We start from the raw sequence: 22,631 nt of genomic DNA on the forward strand, positions 1-22,631 counted from the left end.
TGGAACTTAGTATTTCCAAAGTCTGAATCCTTTATATATATTTCAAACTTAATATTAACGGTAAACTAAGTGGTATAGGCCTCTGGAATTTCCAGAAATAATATATATATATATAAAAATATATATATATATATATATATATATATATATATATATATATATATATATATATATATATATATATATATATGACACTTACTACCAATGGTAAACTAAACGGTATAGGTCTCTGGTATTTCCAGAGAGGAATGTAACTCTATGGTAAACTAACAGGTATAGATATTTATCATTTTAATGTGAATCCGTTATATATATTTGAAATGTAATATTAATATTAACGACGAACCTAGTGGTATAGGTCTCTGGAATCTACAAAAAGACCAATATTCAAATATTTAGACGGTATAATTAACAGATATAGATCTCTGGTATTTCCAGATTTTTTATCTCCTAAATGCCAATCATCCATACACATGTAAAATACTGTCTATGGTAAACTAAGAGGTATAGGTTTCTGATATCTCCAGAGTGTAAAGATAATATTTACCCACTGTATTACACAGGTATCACTTTATATGGTATAGTCCACAGGTATTTTTAGAATCTGAACCACCTAACTACTTAATCATTCACCCTACTTTTAGAGACATTTTTTTATATCTAATAGATTTATACCCAGGAACAATTATAAATGCTCTAGGGATTGGGGAATATAAGGTATCAACTACTGATATAACCCATGATATATCCAACTGATACAACTTTCCAATACTCATAGAGTGTAAATTATTTATTATTTTTTCTGGTAATATCTAAATATGTTCCAGAGAATTACTTCAAGATATTAGAATTTATCCAACGACATATAGACTGTGTCATACCATTTATCCTTGATATCTGTCTTTGATAACTATACACGGGACATAATGATATAGACCAATTGTAGTTTTAGATTATCTCATCCACCTATATAATGCACACACTTCTGTTCTGGTGGACATTACACAGTGGTCATTACCAACCCCCCGGTTTGTCTACCTGTCAGGCACCTTTAAGACCCTAAAGGGTTTGTAATTATAATAAGGCTAATGTATTAAAACAGCCCGGATTTAGTAGGCATGTGCTAATTTTAATGTTATATGTATACCCTTAGGTTTTTTTTAACCAATTAAGTAAAAGTTAAGTTTTATTTATTTTTTCACTCCTTGCTGCAATTTGATCTTTTTCTATAACGTTCATGAGTGCTATATTTGTACTCTTCTATCAGTCCTCTACTGATATGTTGTTAAATGTATGACCAGTACAAGCACCATTCCCTAATAAACCATTACTATAAATGATCATATAAAGGGGAACATTTTTTGATCCAAAGTAGTGCCATTGTTACTCTTTGTGTTAACACATAGTAGAAGTACCACTTGGGACCTGCAGAGCACTGCTAGTCCCAAGAGGAAAATGCCTCTGATCTAATCAGCAGTTCTAGTTGCATAACCCAGCTGTGTATCTAGTGCTGCTTATTGGACCACTAGCATTTTCCACTCGGTACCTGCAGTGATCTGTGGGTTGAGTGGTACTTCTACTATGTTTTTAACCCCTTTACAGGGGTTAAACCCATATGTGTGCAGGGTTACTAGTCTTTAAAGGACATAAAACCCAACATTTTTCTTTACAGGGGTTAAACACATAGGGGTGCATGTTTACTAGTCTTTAAAGGACATGAAACCCAACATTTGTCTTTCATAATTAAGATAGAACATACATTTTTAACAACTTTCTCATTTACTTATATTATCAATTTTGCTTAATTCTTTTGGTATCCTTTGTTGAAGGAGAAGCAATGCACTACTGGGAGCTAGCTGAACACATCAGTATGCCAATGACAAGAGGGATATATATGTACAACCTGCTATGCGTGCTCTATCTGAATTGTAAAGGAACATTTGTGGGTTGTATGTCCCTTTAAAATGGCATGTTCTAATGAATTAGAGCATGTGATTTTTCAACTACAATTGCTTTAAATATATGGCTGAGAATACTTTTAGGACCAGAGTCTGATTTAATGTTTGACATGGGGCTCAGCAGAGCACCCCTATGGAAGTGACACACATAACATATAAATTGTTAATCACACCTGAACCTCAGTCATTACAAGACAAAAAACAAAGCACCACACCACAACCCAAAAATAGTGATAGAAAATTACTGCTTAAAAACACAGAGAAAGTAAATCATGTAGTTGATCACAGTCATTAAAGGGACATAAAACACCAAAAAAATATTTCAAGTTTCAGATAGAGCATAAAATTTTAAACAACTTTCCAATTTACATCTATTATCTAATGTGCTTTGTTCTCTTGGTATATTTTGTTGAAAAGAATATCTAGGTAGGTTCAGGAGTGGTGGTCTCTTGTCATTGGTTCACCCAGCATGTTCATCTAGCTTTCTGTAGTGCAATGGTTCTCCTTTAACAAAGAATTGCAAAGGAATTAAGTAAATTAGCTAGTTGAAGTAAATTGGAAATTTGTTTAAAATTGCATGCTCTATATTTGGGTTTCATGTCCCTTTAAAGGGACAGTATACACTCATTTTCTTATAACTGCATTTAATAGACACTACTATAAAGAATAAGATGCACAGATACTGATATAAAAATCCAGTATTAAACTGTTTAAAAACTTATTTAGAAGCTCTCAGTTTAGCTCTATTGAAAAGGTAGCTGGAAAGTCCACTGCAAGTGGGAAATAAGACACCCCCCCCTCCCCCTTCTTTTGCATATGAAAAGACCCTTTACAAAAACAGGAGCTGGAGAAGGTAGCTTACGGTATTCACGTGACATAAAACTTTGGGGCTTGGTTAGGAGTCTGAAAATCAGAGCAATGTTATTTAAAAATAAGCAAAACTATACATTTTTTTTTAAAACAGACAAACTTTATGGGCTATATAAATAGATCATCTACAAAACATTTATGCAAAGAAAAAATGAGTGTATAATGTCCCTTTAACTTATCTCCATACTCTAAAGCAGTTGAAAGGACCTTTAATGCCCACTAGAGGCGTCTTAAACATCCACTCAACCTGACAATCACACTGAAATAGTTGAACTACAATTCCCTGTATCCATTGCGTTTCTAGCGATCCAATCTGTGTTGGCGGATATATATTTTTGTTTTATAGAGCTCCCATGCTGTGTGGCTATTTTGTGTGTGTAGGTAGGGAGGAAGCGGGTTGTAGTGACCCGGAAAAGATGTTATGTGTTGTGTTTGGGGGAGGGTGGGGATGTATAATGCTAGTGGCCCGAAAAACAAAGCTCAAAAGGGACGCTTAGTAAACTATTCCAAGCGTCCTGGAACAGTATGCTGCATATTATCAGAAAAACAATGCCCTGACTACAAGAAAAAAAAAAGTAAATTTATTCGAGAAGCGGTCCCTCATCTCTTAGCTTGACGTCGCACATATTCTCACCCTGAAAGAGAGACCCAACTATAAGTAGAGGTCGTACAACATTTTCTCACCCCTTAAATCTAGCTCCCTAAAGAAGGCCTGCCTGTAGCACAATACATGGCTTGATCACACGGTAGGGGGTGAGGTCCCCGGATATAACGTCAAAAGGTTTTTTTTTTTCTTCATAGCTCATTCATTTTTTTTTATTTTTTTTTTACCAGCGGGTTCCTGTCTGTAAGGCCGTGGCGCCCGGATCTAGAATGGCACAAACTGAAGGTGACGCCCGAGGGTGTAATTAGAAATGATGTGCTCATTATATAAGTTGTTAATATATTGCGCGCTAAAACCTTATTTTACAGTTAGTTGCTGAATGTTGCGCGAGAAACGTTCATTCTTTCAGAAAATATGTGGCTCAGTGACTGTAACCGATTATTGAGTTTAGTAGAGGGGAATATGTTTTACGATGGTGTAATGACTGTAACGAATGTTTAAAGTAGAAAAAGGCTATATTTTGAAAGTGGAATATTGACGATTAGATATTCCTGTTGCATAATAAATTTGAGGGCACGCTAGTAGTTACACGCTTTTAACCAACATGAATGGGTAAATTATAATGAGTGAAAGGATATTGTATATCTGTTACAGTGTGTGATGTTTTCTGCAAAAAAACAGAACGTACCGCATTCCACACAAATATTTGCTCCATGTTCGCCACAGAAAATTGCCAGCCAGGTGGCATTATGAAGAACCTGGATATAATAAATTCTGTTGGTAAACCATTTTCGGCTAGCAAAAGCACACATTATTTACATATTTTAACGCAAATTTATGATAATTTGTTCAATAAACATTGAACAATTTTAAAATTTTGCTAATTTTAACAACACGGCTGATGTGCATTTTAAAAATAGTGATGTGCTGAAATCTTGCACAAATTAGCAGGTGCGAGTGGTTAAATAGTTTAGAAGGGCAAAAATGAACCATAATATGCTTTAATGTGTTATGAATGTTATTAATGCGGTATTGCTTTGCTTGCAGAGAATCATATGGTATATTCCCAACAATGAAGTAAAACACATGGTTGAAGTCCACTCCAGTCACATGAATGTAATAATGGTCTTGGATTGGAAATAATTTTTGAGCCAACTTAAAGGGACAGTAATTTATTTTTTTTGCAGTTTTCTTATAGACAGCAGACTGAGCTATAGTAGGATAGATTAAAGTGATAGTAAATCCTAAAGTTTGTGAAACGCTAGGATTTACCAGTGGAACATATAAAGGAGACTTTCAGTCATGAAGTATAAAATACTTCATGCTGAAAGTTCCTTTGTTTGAAGTGTTCGCCGCACTGAACTCCTCAGGCAGCCTACAGCAGAACGCTATTTTTCAGTGTAATGACGTTTCCACCTTTTAGTAAATAGCCGTGCGGGCCAGCTGGCATTATGCCGGATAGCTAGCATGCTAATTGCATAAAATCACCTCTGTGATAAAATTAGTTTTCTGCTGTGGGCTGACTGAGGCGGTCATCGTGGCGAACGATGCAGACAAATCAAAGAACTTTCAGCATGAAGTATTTTACAAACCTTAGCATTTGCTATCCCTTTAAAGTGAATGTAAATTTAGATAAGTGCCCGGTTTTTAGAAATCCGATTAAAAACAGGGGCACTTTAATTCATCAAAATTTACATTTCACTCGTGTTATAAAAATACTTATCTTTTAGTTTTGACAGCCGCTCCAGCGATTTTCCCCTGTCGTCGCAAGCCTCTTCATACGTCAGAAATGACGGAGTGGTCATCCTCCAATCACGGCTTCCCACCCAGGGGAATCAATGTCTGATTCAATGCTGTGATTGGAGGAAGCCTGATTCCTCATTTTAGACCCAGGATGAGACTTTGTGACGGGCGATGCAGCGGCTGTCAAGATTAAAAGGTAAGTATTTTCACACAACACGAGTGAAATGTAAATTTGAATGAATTAGTGCCCCTGTTTTTAATCGGATTTTTAAAAACCGGGCACTTTATCTAAATTTACATTCACGTTAACAACTTGTTTGCTGTACTTTTTTTCCAGTGGTAAAACTTCATCCACTACTTTTCTTATTTGAAGGTGCCAGTTTGGCTTAATTCTGGAGATTACATGGTTTACAACTGTCATTGTTTTCACAAAATCTTTTGTTTAACTTTAGAAGATAGCAAACTAAATTAAGGACATATTTAGTGTCGGTGTTAAAGGGACAGTTTACTCAAAAAATTTCTCCCCTTTAATTTGTTCCCAATGATCCAGTTTACCTGCTGGAGTGTATTGTATTAAATTGTTTACAAGTAGCTCCTTTACCCTTATATTGGCATTTGAAATTGTTAATTTAGCATGTGGTATCCCCACCTATTCTGAAAGTTTGTGGCCGCAGGTCCCAGCTATAGATAAGCTTTGTAACCACAGCCAGCAGAAGAAATTACACTCCCAGTGATTTTCCATTGTTCTCTCAAAGTATTAGTGATTGTTTTAAGGACAGATATACGATAAAGAAGCAGGTATATGTGCACAATGTGATACAGTAATGAGATCTGATTATACCTACAAGCTCAACCTATTTTATTAGGCTGTGGCTTCAAAACACAAAATCAGAGCTTTAATATACAGAAATAAACCTTAAAAAGCTAATTTTCATACATTTTTTACTCTGCAGTTGGTAAAAAAAAAGCAATTGTAAACACATTAAGGGAAAAACTATTTTACAGTATACTGTCCCTTTAAGCACGAGAAGCCTGCCATGTGCTATTTCTGTGTTCAGAACTGGGAAGGGCAAAATAAGTATATTGCAAAGTTTTTTTTTTTTAAACTATTCATTATTAAGCATTAAGTACTATAATCTCGAAGTTTAGTGCCCCTTTAAAGGAGGCATATGTGTGTAACTGCCAGTTACTGGTCTTGTTCAGTTCAGGGTCAAAAAAGTTAACTTGCCTCCTGAGCTGACTTTTACTGTTTAAAGGGCAATGCAATTTTAAATAACTTTCTAACTTCTATTCTCTTGATATTATTTGTTGAAAAGCATACCTAGGTAGGCTCAAGTGCACTAGTGTACTACTGGGAGTTAGCTGCTGATTGTTGGCTGCACATATATGCCTCTAGTCATTGGCTCACCCTCTGTGTTCAGATAATTCAGAGTTCTGCATTGCTTCCTCCTTTTATCAAAGGATAGCAAGGAAAGCAAATTTCATAATAGAAGTAAAATGTAAAGTTGTTTTAAATTTTATGCTCTATCTGAATCCTAAAATAAAAAAAATGGGGTTTGTGTTTCTTTAAAGTGAGATTTATACTGCAGAAATTACATGTTCTAATTTGTAAGTGCATGCAATTTTTGTCTACCAACCCTGAAATTCAAAAGTTAAACACAATGAGGGGCCAAGCAGAAGTGGCATTTGTTTTACCAAAAAAGGTGATTACCTGCCGCTCTAGAAACTATTTTTTCTTCTTCTCTAGTGTAGAGGGAGAGGCTCCTACAGATCATCTCCTCTGATTTAATTAGAATATAATTCAGGCTTTTAAATGAGTTGTAACACCTTCCTCTAACTTTAATGGTAGTGGTAATTACCTGCCCCAAGAATACATCCCCAAGAATACATGCCATATAAAATAGTCACTTTTAATAATGCTCTGAGTTATAGAATATACCCAAACACCCCAAACTAAGCAATACAATGGAGCAAGGAACCCCCTTTGAAAACTAAGAGGCTGCTCTTTCAAAAGATGGGTCACATGCCCAGGTGGCTATCGGGTTACTAGGGCAACAGCAATAACCTGATAAAGCCAAAGGTTATAGAACAAGTTCGGAGGATGCGGTATACTCTATACCCCTGACCACAATAGACAACTTTGAGACCCCTTATTTGAAAGCAGGAAGACTCCTCTTTTAAATGAGGGGTCCTTTGTCTCCAGATGCTATATCTTTTAAGTGAGTGGTCCTTTGTCTGCAGATGCTAACTTATTATACTTACAATAACCTCTTTGCATTGCTTCTGTTTTACGGGTTTTGGTGCTTTTGTAAGAGAGGCCTTTGAGGTTCCAAAATTCAAACAAGGGCTTTCATGCCCATACATCTATAAAGTGATCAGCATAGAAATAGTGCTAACCTTGTAGCAACTGCTAGCTTCATTTTTGTTGGGATGTTGATGTTTTTGCTCATAGATCATGATTCTGTGATGTCATAAAAATGTAGGAATTGCAATAGGGAGACCTGTGTGGATGTACATGTTTGGTGGTATTTACTGTAATACTGTACAGGATAACATTTGGTTTTTGGCCTTTTTGTTATATATATATATATATATATATATATATATATATATATATATATATATATATATATATATATATATATATATATATATATATATATATATATATATATATATATATATATATATATATATATATAATTTTTTTTTTTTTTTTTTTTTTTAACCGTGTGAAAATGAGTCAGGCCACTCCTCTGGGAAATCCATATTTAGTCTCACAAATGTATGTAGTATTTCTATGGTCAGATATTTTTAGCTACTTACTTTCTGCAAAAATTGCATACATTTTCGATTGAACTATATTTGTATAAATCTTATATTTTCTTTTAGAATCTTATTTTAATTGAACATTATAGGTATAGAATCCTAAATTGGGATGTTTTGGTAAGGGAGAACTAATTTTAAATGTGAAACAATAATATTTGGTTTGAAATATTTAGGAAACTATGTCACATTATAGAAAACGTCAAAATGTGTTATCTACTAAAAAAAAATAAAAAAATGTATATTTTGTTTGGCTACTTTGTATAACAAAACTCAAATGAATTATGTAAATGCAATGAGGACCAAACAGTTCAAGCACAGGGGTGTGGAAATGTGTTGGGGGGGGGGAAAAGGTGCTTGCCTGAGTCTTAAAACTCCTTACTTGCAACCACCTGTATTGTTTTTTCAATGGTCACAATTTTGAGTTTTATGTGTCTTTAATACAGGGTGGTTACAATGATTTAGAATAGGTTTATTTTTTAAATGGTTTTTAGAGGGACAAAATTCTATCTAACTATAGTTTTCTATTTACAATACACTATAATCCAATCCTGAAATAAGGATTCATTTTTAAGTTTGTAGCATGAAGCTGTATGTTCATGGTTGTATCGTTAAAAAATTTTGGGCAAATTTAATCCTATTAATCCATTCACTCAGAGGTTTCTGTAAGATATATTATTTTGGGCATTTTTTTCTTTCTAGAACAGAGCTTTCCAAACTTTTCATGTTGGTGACACACTTTTTAGACCTACATCATTTCACAACACAGTAATTCAGTTGTTCTAGCAAACAGGAGGTTAAACTAACTTGTTTTAAGAGATATGGGCACATACATAAATTATATAATAACAAAATGCATTTACAAGTAACAATGTGTATGTGCAAGAATTAAAAAAAGTTTAATAACACCAATAGCTACTTACTATTTTAATGGGATGTATGAGGTTGATGGGATGAACACAATCTCTGAATATTTGGTGGAATATTAGATAAAGCTAGCACTAGCATTTCATCATCAAGCATTTTTAAGCTTCCACTTCCTATCCATATATCAAGAGCAAGAGCAGCAATGCACTACTGGGAGCTAGCTGCAAAAAAACCAACACTTTGACTTCTGACTTCAGCTCAGCGTTTAAGCTGCCGCCCTCAGAGCTCGGTGAGTCCGATTGACTACTGCCTGTGCTGCAAACACACTGCTATTTCACTCACTGACTACTGCCTGTGCTGCAAACACACTGCTATCTCACTCACTGACTACTGCCTGTGCTGCAAACACACTGCTATCTCACTCACTGACTACTGCCTGTGCTGCAAACACACTGCTATCTCACTCACTGACTACTGCCCGTGCTGCAAACACACTGCTATCTCACTCACTGACTACTGCCTGTGCTGCAAACACACTGCTATCTCACTCACTGACTACTGCCTGTGCTGCAAACACACTGCTATCTCACTCACTGACTACTGCCTGTGCTGCAAACACACTGCTATCTCACTCACTGACTACTGCCTGTGCTGCAAACACACTGCTATCTCACTCACTGACTACTGCCTGTGCTGCAAACACACTGCTATCTCACTCACTGACTACTGCCTGTGCTGCAAACACACTGCTATCTCACTCACTGACTACTGCCTGTGCTGCAAACACACTGCTATCTCACTCACTGACTACTGCCTGTGCTGCAAACACACTGCTATCTCACTCACTGACTACTGCCTGTGCTGCAAACACACTGCTATCTCACTCACTGACTACTGCCTGTGCTGCAAACACACTGCTATCTCACTCACTGACTACTGCCTGTGCTGCAAACACACTGCTATCTCACTCACTGACTACTGCCTGTGCTGCAAACACACTGCTATCTCACTCACTGACTACTGCCTGTGCTGCAAACACACTGCTATCTCACTCACTGACTACTGCCTGTGCTGCAAACACACTGCTATCTCACTCACTGACTACTGCCTGTGCTGCAAACACACTGCTATCTCACTCACTGACTACTGCCTGTGCTGCAAACACACTGCTATCTCACTCACTGACTACTGCCTGTGCTGCAAACACACTGCTATCTCACTCACTGACTACTGCCCGTGCTGCAAGCACACTGCTATCTCACTCACTGACTACTGCCCGTGCTGCAAACACACTGCTATCTCACTCACTGACTACTGCCCGTGCTGCAAACACACTGCTATCTCACTCACTGACTACTGCCCGTGCTGCAAACACACTGCTATCTCACTCACTGACTACTGCCCGTGCTGCAAACACACTGCTATCTCACTCACTGACTACTGCCCGTGCTGCAAACACACTGCTATCTCACTCACTGACTACTGCCCGTGCTGCAAACACACTGCTATCTCACTCACTGACTACTGCCCGTGCTGCAAACACACTGCTATCTCACTCACTGACTACTGCCCGTGCTGCAAACACACTGCTATCTCACTCACTGACTACTGCCCGTGCTGCAAACACACTGCTATCTCACTCACTGACTACTGCCCGTGCTGCAAACACACTGCTATCTCACTCACTGACTACTGCCCGTGCTGCAAACACACTGCTATCTCACTCACTGACTACTGCCCGTGCTGCAAACACACTGCTATCTCACTCACTGACTACTGCCCGTGCTGCAAACACACTGCTATCTCACTCACTGACTACTGCCCGTGCTGCAAACACACTATCTCACTCACTGACTACTGCCCGTGCTGCAAACACACTATCTCACTCACTGACTACTGCCCGTGCTGCAAACACACTGCTATCTCACTCACTGACTACTGCCCGTGCTGCAAACACACTGCTATCTCACTCACTGACTACTGCCCGTGCTGCAAACACACTGCTATCTCACTCACTGACTACTGCCCGTGCTGCAAACACACTGCTATCTCACTCACTGACTACTGCCCGTGCTGCAAACACACTGCTATCCCACTTACTGACTACTGCCCTCGCTGCAAACACACTGCTGTCCCACTCACTGACTACACGTGCAGTCACAAGCCAATTAAGGAGACTACACGTGCAGTCAGGAGCCAATGTGCCGCCAATGGGAATAGTTTCAGTTCCCACTGAGCTGCGCCAATAGGTTAAGATGATCTGTATCCCCCTAGGTATCAATCACATGTCAACCATGTGATATGCGTAGCAGGCAGGCGGAAAGTCCGAAACCAAAAAAAATTTTTTTAAAAAAATTGTGCTGAAGCTGGGACACACCTACACACTGCTGCCGACACACGAGTGTGTCCCGACACACAGTTTGGAAAGCACTGCTCTAGAAGATATCACATATTTTTGGTTTTGTAGTTTTTAATATTTTGAATTTGTGTCTGCAGAAATAACATATGGAAGCCCAGAGAGGCCATGCATTTTCTAATATTTGTAAATTGTCTTGTCAACAAAACTAGTTGTTTTATGAGAATTGCTTTTACACTCGGGTTGTTACATTTACCTAACTAGATTTCATTCAGGAAGTGTTAGTCATGGAGCATACTAGGAAATCAGCTACCCAGGCTGTCACAGCAGCCTGCAACCTTCTTCCTAATCTTACCAGCAGCCAGAATAAGAACTTTTATTCAGAACTGAGTGCCTCAATGGGAACATTTTTCTTGCCTTCATATCTGTTATCCTGTCACTTCAATGAAGTGGTTATCTGGCTGCCCTTTAAACACTTAGAGCCTGGAACCCTCTCTCTCTGTCTTTTCCTATTGTGTTTCTCTTTCCCTCTCTTTAAAGGGACACTGAACCCAAATTTTTTCTTTCATGATTCAGATAGAGCATGACATTTTAAGCAACTTTCTAATTTACTCCTATTATCAATTTTTCTTTGTTCTCTTGCTATCTTTATTTTAAAAGCAGGAATGTAAATCTTAGCAGCCAGCCCATTTTAGGTTCAGCACCATGGATAGCGCTTGCTTATTGGAGGATTACATTTACCCACCAATAAGCAAGCATAACCTAGGTTCTCAACCAAAAATGGACCCGCTCCTATGCATCACATTCCTACTTTTTAAATAAAGATAGTAAGAGAAAAATTAAATTGATAATAGGAGTAAATTAGAAAGTTGCTAAAAAATTGCATGCTCTATCTGAATCATGAAAGAAAAAATGTGGGTTTAGTGTCCCTTTAAGTGTAACTGTCCTTCCATGTATGTTTCTTCGTATCTCTGCTATTTTTTTCTCTTCTCACGATCTACCTCTCTGTCTGTGTCTCTATTTTACTCCCTATTCCTATATTTACAATGTCATTTTCACCCATCCTTCTCTTTACCCCAGCTCTGTTTCTGCATCTTTTCTTTCAGTTTTTCTTCCTTTTCTCTTTCACAAATATACTCAACAGCTCATCTAGATTTAATAGTTCCATGACTATTAAATTCACTATCAGAGCTGGAGCTTCTATACTTTATAAAAGTATAGAAGCTCCAGCTCTGATAGTGAATAAGTGAGTGCCACTAACACAAACTTTCGTTTTCTTTGTGCTTCTTTTTGCCATCCTGTCTTTCCTTATCTATTTATGTCTGTTTTCTAGAAACTGCTGTCACTTTTCTAATAGTCTGAATATTATTTAAAGGGACAGTCTACTTGAATTTTTTATTATTTTTAAAGATAGATAATCCCCTTTATAATTCCCCAGTTTTGCATTACCATTACATTTAATGGTTTAAAAATCAGTGAGAGACGACCTCGGTTAAGCTTTTAAAAAAGGACGTGAAAATTGGTATTTAAATTCTCCTTTAAAAATAAAGGAACAAGTGTTTTTTACCATTTCTTGGAAATTCACTTAAGGGGGTGAAAAGGGGGGGGGGTGATTTATGAGGCTACCTATATCTCAAAAAACAAAGTTTTAAAAAAGTAAAAATTATAATTTACAATCTTCATTATAAAGTAAGTTTACATGCCAAATGTCTTGCTCCTATAGTCAGCCGTTCTCAAGATATAGATAACAATAAAAAAATTAATATTTTTTTTTTTCTTTCAAATCTGACAGTTGTCATAATATAATTTCAATTTAATATTAAAGTATTTGTGCACAGAATAATAGCATATTTTTGATGTGCTGGATGGATGTCCCGCCAAAAACTTAGCTGATTGGTGCCCATGTACGAGAAACACAGAGAATTAACGAAAACTCACAAAGTTCATGTCAGCGAGTGTACAACCTGAACAGGCACACACGTGAGGGCACATGTGGTTGCGTTTTTCTGCGTTTTCTTCTTCAAATCACAAAATCCACATATATATATATATATATATATATATATATATATATATATATATATATATATATATATATATATATATATTTCAGACGCACTCGCCGGGTCTTAACAAATGATGTGTTTAATCCACCAGTGACGTTTCGGGGTAGTAAGCCCCGTCCTCAGACCAATAAAATATGTACATACATTACAGACATTACATTACAGACTTATATCACCTTACCCTCCACCAAGATTCTATGCCGGAAATGTCCACAGCGTTCCCACTGCGCAGAACCGGGGGTAGTCATGGCAACCGGAATCCACAATACTCACAATCTGACATCAGACACCGGGTCCTACGGACACGCCCATCTGCACTGTCAGTGCCAAAGGAAGCCGTAAGAGCCGGCTAATATTATACAGGGCTAATAATAATTCTGCAGGAGAAAAATAATAACATATTAGGCGAAACATTTAGCAGTGGTATCGCAAGATCAAAGTATTCAATATAGCAGGCAGTTTGTAATCTAACTAAGGGTAATGTATCTAATACAGCATGAATACATTAAAAATAAACAAGCCATCTAGAAATTAATTTGCCAATCTGTAGATAAGCCATAAATTGATCATGACCAATTTTTATAGGAAACAGTGCCAATCTAAATTTACATTTAGCCCATTCGGCGTTATAGTATTCAGTGTATAAATCCATCTGGATTCTTTTTGTAGAAGTAGTTTGGCCCTGTCTCCCCCTCTACTGGGTCTGGGAACGTGATCAATGACAACATAACGTAAGTTAGACACCGCATGGCCAGCCTGCGCAAAGTGTCTGGCCACAGGTTGGTCAGATTGTTTTTTATCAATGGCTGCTCTGATTGCCGTGCGATGGTTGGCCATGCGGGTCCGCAGATCATCAATTGTTTTACCCACGTAGTATAACCCACAGGGGCAATGAATCAAATAGACAACATATTCAGTGGTACAAGTAACACTATGTCTTATGTAGAACTTTTTGTTGGTATGTGGGTGTACAAAGAACTTTGTAGCACTGAGTCCACTACACGTAGTGCATCCAAGACATTTGAAGCAGCCTGGTTTTGAACGCTTTAGCCATGTTGTTTTCGTATAGCAGTCAATCGGATCCACCTTGACAAGAATGTCCCAAATGGATCTAGATCTTTTAAAACTGACTCTAGGTGGTCCCATATTGACAAAAGGTAAAGTCTGGTCAGACTGCACAATTTCCCAGTCCTTCCTTAGTACTGCTGGTAAATTCTGTTTGTCCACAGTGTATGTTGTCACATATGTCATCCTGTCGGTATCCGCTGTCCTCGTCGTTGCTCGTAGGGCTTCTTCCTGTGGCAGATCCCAGAATTGTTCCAGATGTTTATTTAGGTGCTGCTCATTATATCCCCGTTGAAGAAATCTTGACTTCATTTCTAACAGTTGTTGTTTTGTTTGTACAGGATCGCTATTGTTTCTGACGACTCTTTTGAATTGGGAGATTGGCAGTGCCTGCTTTAGAGCCGGAGGGTGGCAGCTGGTAGCCTGGAGCAGGGAATTTCTGTCCGTAGCCTTACGAAAAAATGTAGTGGAGAGACGGTTCTGGTTCTTATATATCCGCAAGTCTAGAAAGTCTACAGATATTTCACTATACTCCGTCTTAAATTGTAAGTTGGAACGTGATTCATTCAGCTGATTGAACCATAGCAAGAGATCCTGTACCGATCCGTCCCAAATTAGGAACAAGTCGTCGATGTAGCGACGAAACATCCTTATGTTGGGATAGGAGAATAGATCAGTATTGTATTGTTCAAACTCTGCCATGTATAAATTGGCAAATGATGGGGCCACACTCGACCCCATCGCTGTGCCTAAGAGCTGTAGGTAAAACCGGGTCTCAAATCGGAAATAATTCATAGTAAGGCAGTAGTTTAACATTTCCATGATCCACTCAGTATTTGGTCCTACAAAAGGATATCTTCTCAGGTGGTTGCGGACTGCCTCCATACCTTGGCTGTGTGGTATAATGGTATAGAGACTAACCACATCTAGGGTAACCAGCAGTTCAGTCCCTTTTAGATTATCATATTTAAGCTCTTGGATGAGGGCCATGGAGTCCAACAGAAAAGAAGGCATATTACAGACCATTGGCTGGAAAAGGGAGTCCAGATATGTGGCAATGGGCTGAAGCAGAGAACCAATAGCCGAGACTATTGGTCTCCCAGGTGGTTGGGTAAGGTGGTTGTGCACTTTTGGTAACGTGTAAAATACAGGAACCCGTGGGAACTGTACTGTTAGATATCTATAGAGCTGTTCATCTATTAAATTGTTACTTAGTGCATTTTGTAGAGAAGCATCAATTTGTTTTTTAAAGGACCACACTGGATCTCCTGAGAGTTATTTGCAGGTGTTACCATCATTCAACTGTGCTATTGCTTCACTGCGGTAGTAAGAGTAATCCAAGATTACCACCGCCCCACCTTTATCTGCTTCACAGAATACCAATTTGGTATTTTCTTTTAGACTTTTCAAAGCATCCCTCTCTTGTCGTGAGAGGTTATTACGATGTTTCCCAAAGTTTCCTTGTAGGTCTTTCCTGGCTCCATCCCCCAGTAGCCTGCTGTAGGTCTTAATACTGGCATTCGAACTGCTGGGATCACGTTACCAAAAGTGCACAAGCAATGTTACTGTGTGTTTGATAGGATAAAACATGTTGCTATAATGATGCATTGTAGAACTAATTACAGCAACACCTGTTGAAAAGGGTGTTACCTGGGTGTAGCCTGCAACTTTACTGCTAAGGGTTGCATAAATAGGAGACTTCAGTCACATATCAGTATTACCTGCCTGAGGAAACAGCGTGGTTAGCGCTGAGAAATACGTAGCGTGTTTTACTGATAGATTTTATCTATTTGTTTGTGAAATTGTTTTTATATTTTTAATATAAAACTCTTTTTTGAAAACTGAAGTCTCCACTCCATCAATTGATCACTATAAGAATTTGAAACAGCAAACAGTGTGCGCTGGGCCACTATAATATACCCAGCATGCTACAATTGCACTCTAGTGTGCTTTACACTTTGAGTATCCATCTGTTGGGAACAGTTAGTGGGTTGTATACTACTAACTCATCTGCACTAGGAGTCGCCCTCTGTATTTTTTCCATTTTCCAGATTACTTACAGCAACATTTCTTCAGGAGGAGCTGCCCTGGCTTTGGTGCACAGTCAACTATGTTTATTCTGTAAAGCGTAGGGGTCAGAAAGCTACGGCAACCTCTCTCTTTCTTTTTGGCTGAAGAGCATTATCCGCCTGGCATATGAGACTGCTGGACAGCAGCCTCCTGAAAGAATTACAGCTCATTCCACTAGGGCTGTGGTTTCCACATGGGCTTTTAAAAACGATGCTTCTGTTGAACAGATTTGCAAGGCTGCGACTTGGTCGTCTCTTCATACTTTTTCCAAATTTTCCAAATTTGATAATTTTGCTTCTTCTGAAGCTGTTTTTGGGAGAAAGGTTCTTCAAGCATTGATGCCTTCCGTTTAGGTCTCTGTCTTGTCCCTCCCGTTTCATCCGTGTCCTGTAGCTTTGGTATTGTATCCCACAAGTAAGGATGAAATCCGTGGACTCGTCGTATCTTGTAGAAGAAAAGTAAATTTATGCTTACCTGATAAATTAATTTCTTCTACACGTCCACGGCCCTCCCTGTCATTTTTCAGACAGATTTGAATTATATTTTTTATAACTTCAGTCACCTCTGCACCTTTTAGCTTTTCCTTTCTCTTCCTAAACTTTCGGTCGAATAACTGGGGGTGGAGGGAAGGGAGGAGCTATATATACAGCTCTGCTGTGGTACTCTTTGCCACTTCCTGTTAGCAGGAGGTTAATATCCCACAAGTAAGGATGAAATCTGTGGACTCGTCGTATCATAGAAGAAATGAATTTATCAGGTAATCATAAATTTAGTTTTTTCAATTGACTGTCATTTTAAATTCGTGGGCAGAATTAGGCTTGCGAGGGCGCAAAATGCTAAACTATATTGCGTCATTCTTGGCGCAAGATTTTTGTGTGCAAAGTTACGTTTCACAAGGTTGCGTCTTCAGTGACGCGAGTGTGTCATTTCCGGATGTTGTTAGAGCCCAAAATTTTTTTCTGTTTGTGTTGTGCGTCATACTTGGCGCCAAATATTTCATTATTTAAAACCCCATTCCTATATGCCTTTTGCCTTTTTTCTCTATCAGAGGGCTCTTCTGTTTGCATTTTTTCCCATTCCTGAAACTGCCATACAAGGAAATTGATAGTTTTGCTTTTTTTTTTCTCTTTTTTCTTTTTTTTTCTCTTTTTTTTTTTTTCTCTCAGTTAGCTGGTCAATATACAATTTGCATATACAGAAATGAGCGTCTGAGATTTAACAAAGATACATTTTTTATTTCACATTGGCAACTAGTGGACTCAATATGTCAGTGCAAAATGTCTATTTCTGGCAGCTCTCTTTAAATTAGGTCAACATCAGTAACTGGTTTACAATCAACTATAAACAAAAAACAAGTGAATTTTAGTATAACTACATGTAGCATCTTGCAGAAAATTAACTAAACGTGCATCAGTCACAGGTTTGCTTCAAACAAGTACAGTTGATTTCTTTTTATACACATATGTGTACCAGTTTGTATATAGGGGTGAATAATAGGTGTATACTAATGCGAGACAATCTATTCCATGGATAATTTTGCTTTTTATGTTTTTTTTTTCTCTTACATTTGCAAGATGTCTCAATCTGATCCTGTCTCAGAAATCACTGATGGAACCCTGCTGCCTGATAACAGTTCTACCAAAGCTAAGTGCATTTGTTGTAAACTTGTGGGGATTATTTCTCCAGCTGTGGTTTGTAATAGTTGTCATGATAAGCTTTTACATGCATATAATGTATCTATCAGTAATAGTGCTTTGCCTGTTGTTGTTCCTTCAACATCCAATGCACAAGATATACCTGTGAATTTAAAAGTTTTTATTTCTGATTCTATTCAGAAGGCTGTCTGCCATCCCGCCTTCTAATAAACGTAAAAGTTTTTTTTAAAAATTCTCATAAATTTGATGAAATTTCAAATGACAGACAACATACTGAATTATCCTCCTCTAATGAGGATGTATCCGATTGAGAAGATCCTTCCTCAGATATTGACACTGACAAATCTACTTATTTATTTAAAATAGAGTACATTCGTTCTTTGTTAAAAGAAGTGTTGATTACATTGGATATTGAGGAAACTAGTCCTATTGATATTAAAACTAGTAAACATTAAAATTCTGTTTATAAACCTCCTGTGGTTACTCCAGAAGTTTTTCCAGTTCCTATTTCTGATATGATTTCTAAGGAATGGAATAAGCCTGGTACATCTTTTATTCCTTCTTCAAGGTTTAAAAAATTGTATCCTTTGCCAGCAGTTACTTTGGAGTTTTGGGAAAAGATCCCCAAAGTTGATGGGGCTATCTCTTCTCTTGCTAAACGTACTACTATTCCTATGGAAGATAGTACTTCTTTTAAAGATCCTTTAGATAGGAAACTTGAATCTTATCTAAGAAAAGCCTATTTATATTCAGGTCATCTTCTCAGGCCTGCAATTTCTTTGGCTGATGTTGCAGCTGCATCAACTTTTTGGTTGGAACATTTAGCGCAACAAGAATTGGATTCTGATTTGTCTAGCATTGTTTGCTTGCTTCAACATGCTAATCATTTTATTTGTGATGCCATTTTTTGATATCATCAAAATTGATGTTAAATCTATGTCTTTAGCTATTTTAGCTAGAAGAGCTTTGTGGCTTAAATCTTGGAATGCTGACATGACTTCTAAGTCTAAATTGCTATCCCTTTCTTTCCAAGGTAATAAGTTATTTGGTTCTCAGTTGGATTCGATTATTTCAACTGTCACTGTGGGGAAGGGAGTTTTTTCCCTCAGGATAAAAGATCTAAGGGTAAATCTAAAGCTTCTAACCGCTTTCGTTCCTTTCGACAAATTAAGGAACAGAAACCTAATCCTTCCACCAAGGACTCTGTTTCTAATTGGAAACCTTCTTCAATTTGTAATAAATCCAAGCCTTTTAAGAAACCAAAGCCAGTCCCCAAGTCCGCATGAAGGTGCGGCCCTCATTCCAGCTCAGTTGGTAGGGGGCAGATTAAGGTTTTGATTAGATCAAGGATGTTTAGACAAATTCTATCCGAAATCAATGGATTCTGAGTATTGTCTCTCAGGGGTACCGAATAGGAGAAGATTTTTTCTCTCACGCATACCAGCAACCTGGAGACCTGGAGCTTTCAGGAACAGGGTCTGGGTTTTTATTCAAATCTATTCATTGTCCCAAAGAAAGAAAATTTAATTCAGACTAGTTCTGGATCTGAAAAATTAGAATCGTTATGCAAGTGTACCAATTTTCAAAATGGTGACTATAAGGACTATTTTGCCTTTTGTTCAGCACGACATTATGTTTACAATAGACTTACAGGATGCATATCTTCATATTCCGATTCATCCAGATCATTATCAGTTTCTGAGATTCTCTTTTCTAGACAAGTGTTACCAATTTGTCGCTCTTCCATTTGGCCTAGCGACAGCTCCAAGAATCTTTTCAAAGGTGATCGTTGCCCTACTCTCTGTAATCAGAGAGCGGGGTATTGCAGTGTTTCGTTATTTGGACGATATCTTGGTACTAGCTCAGTCTTTACATTCTGCAGAATCTCACATGAATCAACTAGTGTTGTGTCTTCGAAAACATGGTTGGAGGATCAATTTACCAAAAAGTTATTTGATTCCTTATACAAGGGTCACTGTTACGGTATCAACAGGATACCAAGGGTTAATACCCGATGAACGATGTCCTGAATATGGGATCAGCAACTCACAACCCAGCCAGTTCCCCCTTCAAACATGAGACCAGGCTCCACATTGAAGGTAAAAACAGAATGCCATTTATTGAAGGCTGTATGCCCAGTATTTATGCAGGTCTGACCCCAGATGGGGGGTTGAAAGAATATTGTACATTAGATAGAGGGAAAACGCCCTTTGACATGATACAATAGAATTACATTACTTAAGCAGATAAACAATTTAAACACAAGAAAACAATGCAGTCCTTTTTATTACCTAGCAGTGAATGCTTATCACATAAACTTAATTACAGTACACAATAGCTGCTGCCAGGACCTGTCTTTAGAAAATAGCTTCTTAAAGCTGAACAAAGTTAACTCTTTCAGTACTGACAGAAGGGTCTGTCACATAGCTCCTCCCCCCTTGTGGAACACTCCGGCAGACCCGGCTTGACCCTTTGGCGGGTCAACCTGGGGATGACCGGACTAGGAGGTGGTAGGCATGTCAGTTTGCCGGGGCAATCCATCTGTATTCCCGTTATGAGAGAGAATTCCTGCCCGTATAAATAAGGGTTCAACTTCTTCAGTGCCCAGACTAGGGCTAAACAGTCCTTCAAAATCTCATCAGCTTCTTTACGAGTTTTTTGTACCTGCTCTCTATAGGTATCCACAATCCCTTCATACTGACATAGGGTGCCCTTGAGTTGCTGCACCTCACTATGAGCCAGCGTCAGCTTCTCCTCCAGTGTCGCTAAGTTTGTCTTTAATGTTTCATGTTCCACTCTCAAGCTGGTGTTTTCTGCAGTCTGTCGGTGCAGCTTGTCTAGCAGAGATTCCCGTTCTAAACGTGCTTTTTCCTCTGCGCTCCTCTTCTCTCCCGCTAGCACTGTTACGTGATTGTTTTTTTTTTTTTTTTTAAATATATTTTTTATTGAAGTTTCAACAAACAAGGAAATTCAAAATACAACATTTGCCCATGCATAAAATAGACATCTGAGTATAACACACAATGATATAACATATGGGTTATCTATGTGGCTGGTAAGGGACTGATTATACCAGGTAGTGAATTGAATCCAGCATTTTAGGATTTACAGAGATATTCTTACAGTAATGATATTTAAAGGTTGGCTTGAACTGATAGGAACCCATGCTATGTCTAGAGAGGTATTTAAATATAAGTCTGGGCAGATAGTAATGAGACTTCATTTTATATTTTAGTGATTAGGATCTAATCTCCACCTTTATGTAATGAATAAGATAGAAAGTCCTGACTTGATGTGGGGAATTAGTATTGAGGATGACCACAAAGGGGTCACAGAGAACCTGAAGGAAGAGGGGTTGCAGTGGGCCAGAGCCACTTGAAATAAGGGGGGGGGGGAGGGGAGGGGGAGGAAAAAGCAGGGAGGCGGAGCCTATTATGATGGGGCAGCAGAATGAGGTTAGCCATGGGAGAGAGAGTATCTTTCAGTAACGTTATGTGGGGAGAGGGGCATCAGTACATAGTGTATGCCGTGAAGACGGGTATCTTCTGAACCCCATATATATATAAATAACCTCAGCCCACTAACGAGACTACTGAACCAACTATAGAGGTAGAGGGATATGGCTATTAAAGCATAGCTATAGTTGAACCCTATATATCTTTTGGTGATAAAAAAAAAAATAACTAGCCTGATAGATTAGCAATGCAGCTGTGGGAAACTGTAGGCTTATAGGAGTTGATATAGGGTATGTCTAGGGAAGGGACCTTGAGAAGCTATAGGGTTGAGTTTATAAGTTAATCCAGTCTTTTTTTTTTATTTAACATGACAGGCAGAAAATATGGGAGACTAGACGTTGGATACTAGCCAAATCTTAAGGCATATTATATATATTGCTATGCACAAGTGGGTGCTGTGATTGGGTGCTATGTCTTGCAGCCTTAGGGGCACTAATGCCTGGAGCTTTTCACATCCACAAGCACAGCAACCAGTATACCCATTTTCACGCAGTTTCAAGTACTAAGTTGTAGAGGATTATCTAGTTTGTACCATCCTTTACAGTTATGGAAAACAAGGAATACATAACACGAACATTGGCCTGTGATAGTGTGAGCTGTGTCACAGTGAGTTAACTAAGCTGGTATATCAATATTAATTAGTCAGCATGCACTATTGTTTGTCAGTGGGGGTTAGAGCTGACAGTCTTTGCTTATGATGTTACGTGCGTGAAATTTTATGCTCACACATACACACATGCCTAAGAAACAACTAAAACTTTTGAGTACAAATCTAAAAGTTCAGTTACATTAAAATAACTCAGCTCAAGTTTTCTAATAAGGTTGAAGTAACGGTTGTATCATTTTATATATATAGAATTACGTGCCAGCAAGAAGATAACTGGAAGAGGGAAGCATTATCTTTTGTTTCAGCCTAATAGCGTCAAATCGATAAGTGTCCCATGTTAAATACTCCTTGTTAAAGCCAAGTAAACTGGGGTAGGTAGTTCAGTATGGAGAGCTATATTCCGGCTCGGCCCCTAGAATTTTTCACCAA

At 38.1% G+C, this 22,631-nt stretch overlaps 1 protein-coding gene across 4 annotated transcripts in view; it reads left to right on the plus strand.

Annotated features, from left to right (window-relative positions):
* Positions 1–3,241: 3,241 nt before the first annotated feature.
* NSD3 (nuclear receptor binding SET domain protein 3) overlaps positions 3,242–22,631 on the plus strand; it is a 1,671,583-nt gene continuing 1,652,193 nt past the window's right edge. For 3 of the 4 annotated variants that reach the window (XM_053718034.1, XM_053718036.1, XM_053718037.1), the window contains exon 1: positions 3,242–3,717. The gene's annotated coding sequence lies outside the window, so the exon portion shown is untranslated. The remainder of the gene's footprint in view (positions 3,718–22,631) is intronic. The other variant, XM_053718035.1, reaches the window with a different exon arrangement.

This window comes from Bombina bombina, chromosome 6, assembly GCF_027579735.1.
Source record: "Bombina bombina isolate aBomBom1 chromosome 6, aBomBom1.pri, whole genome shotgun sequence".
NCBI lineage: Eukaryota > Metazoa > Chordata > Amphibia > Anura > Bombinatoridae > Bombina > Bombina bombina.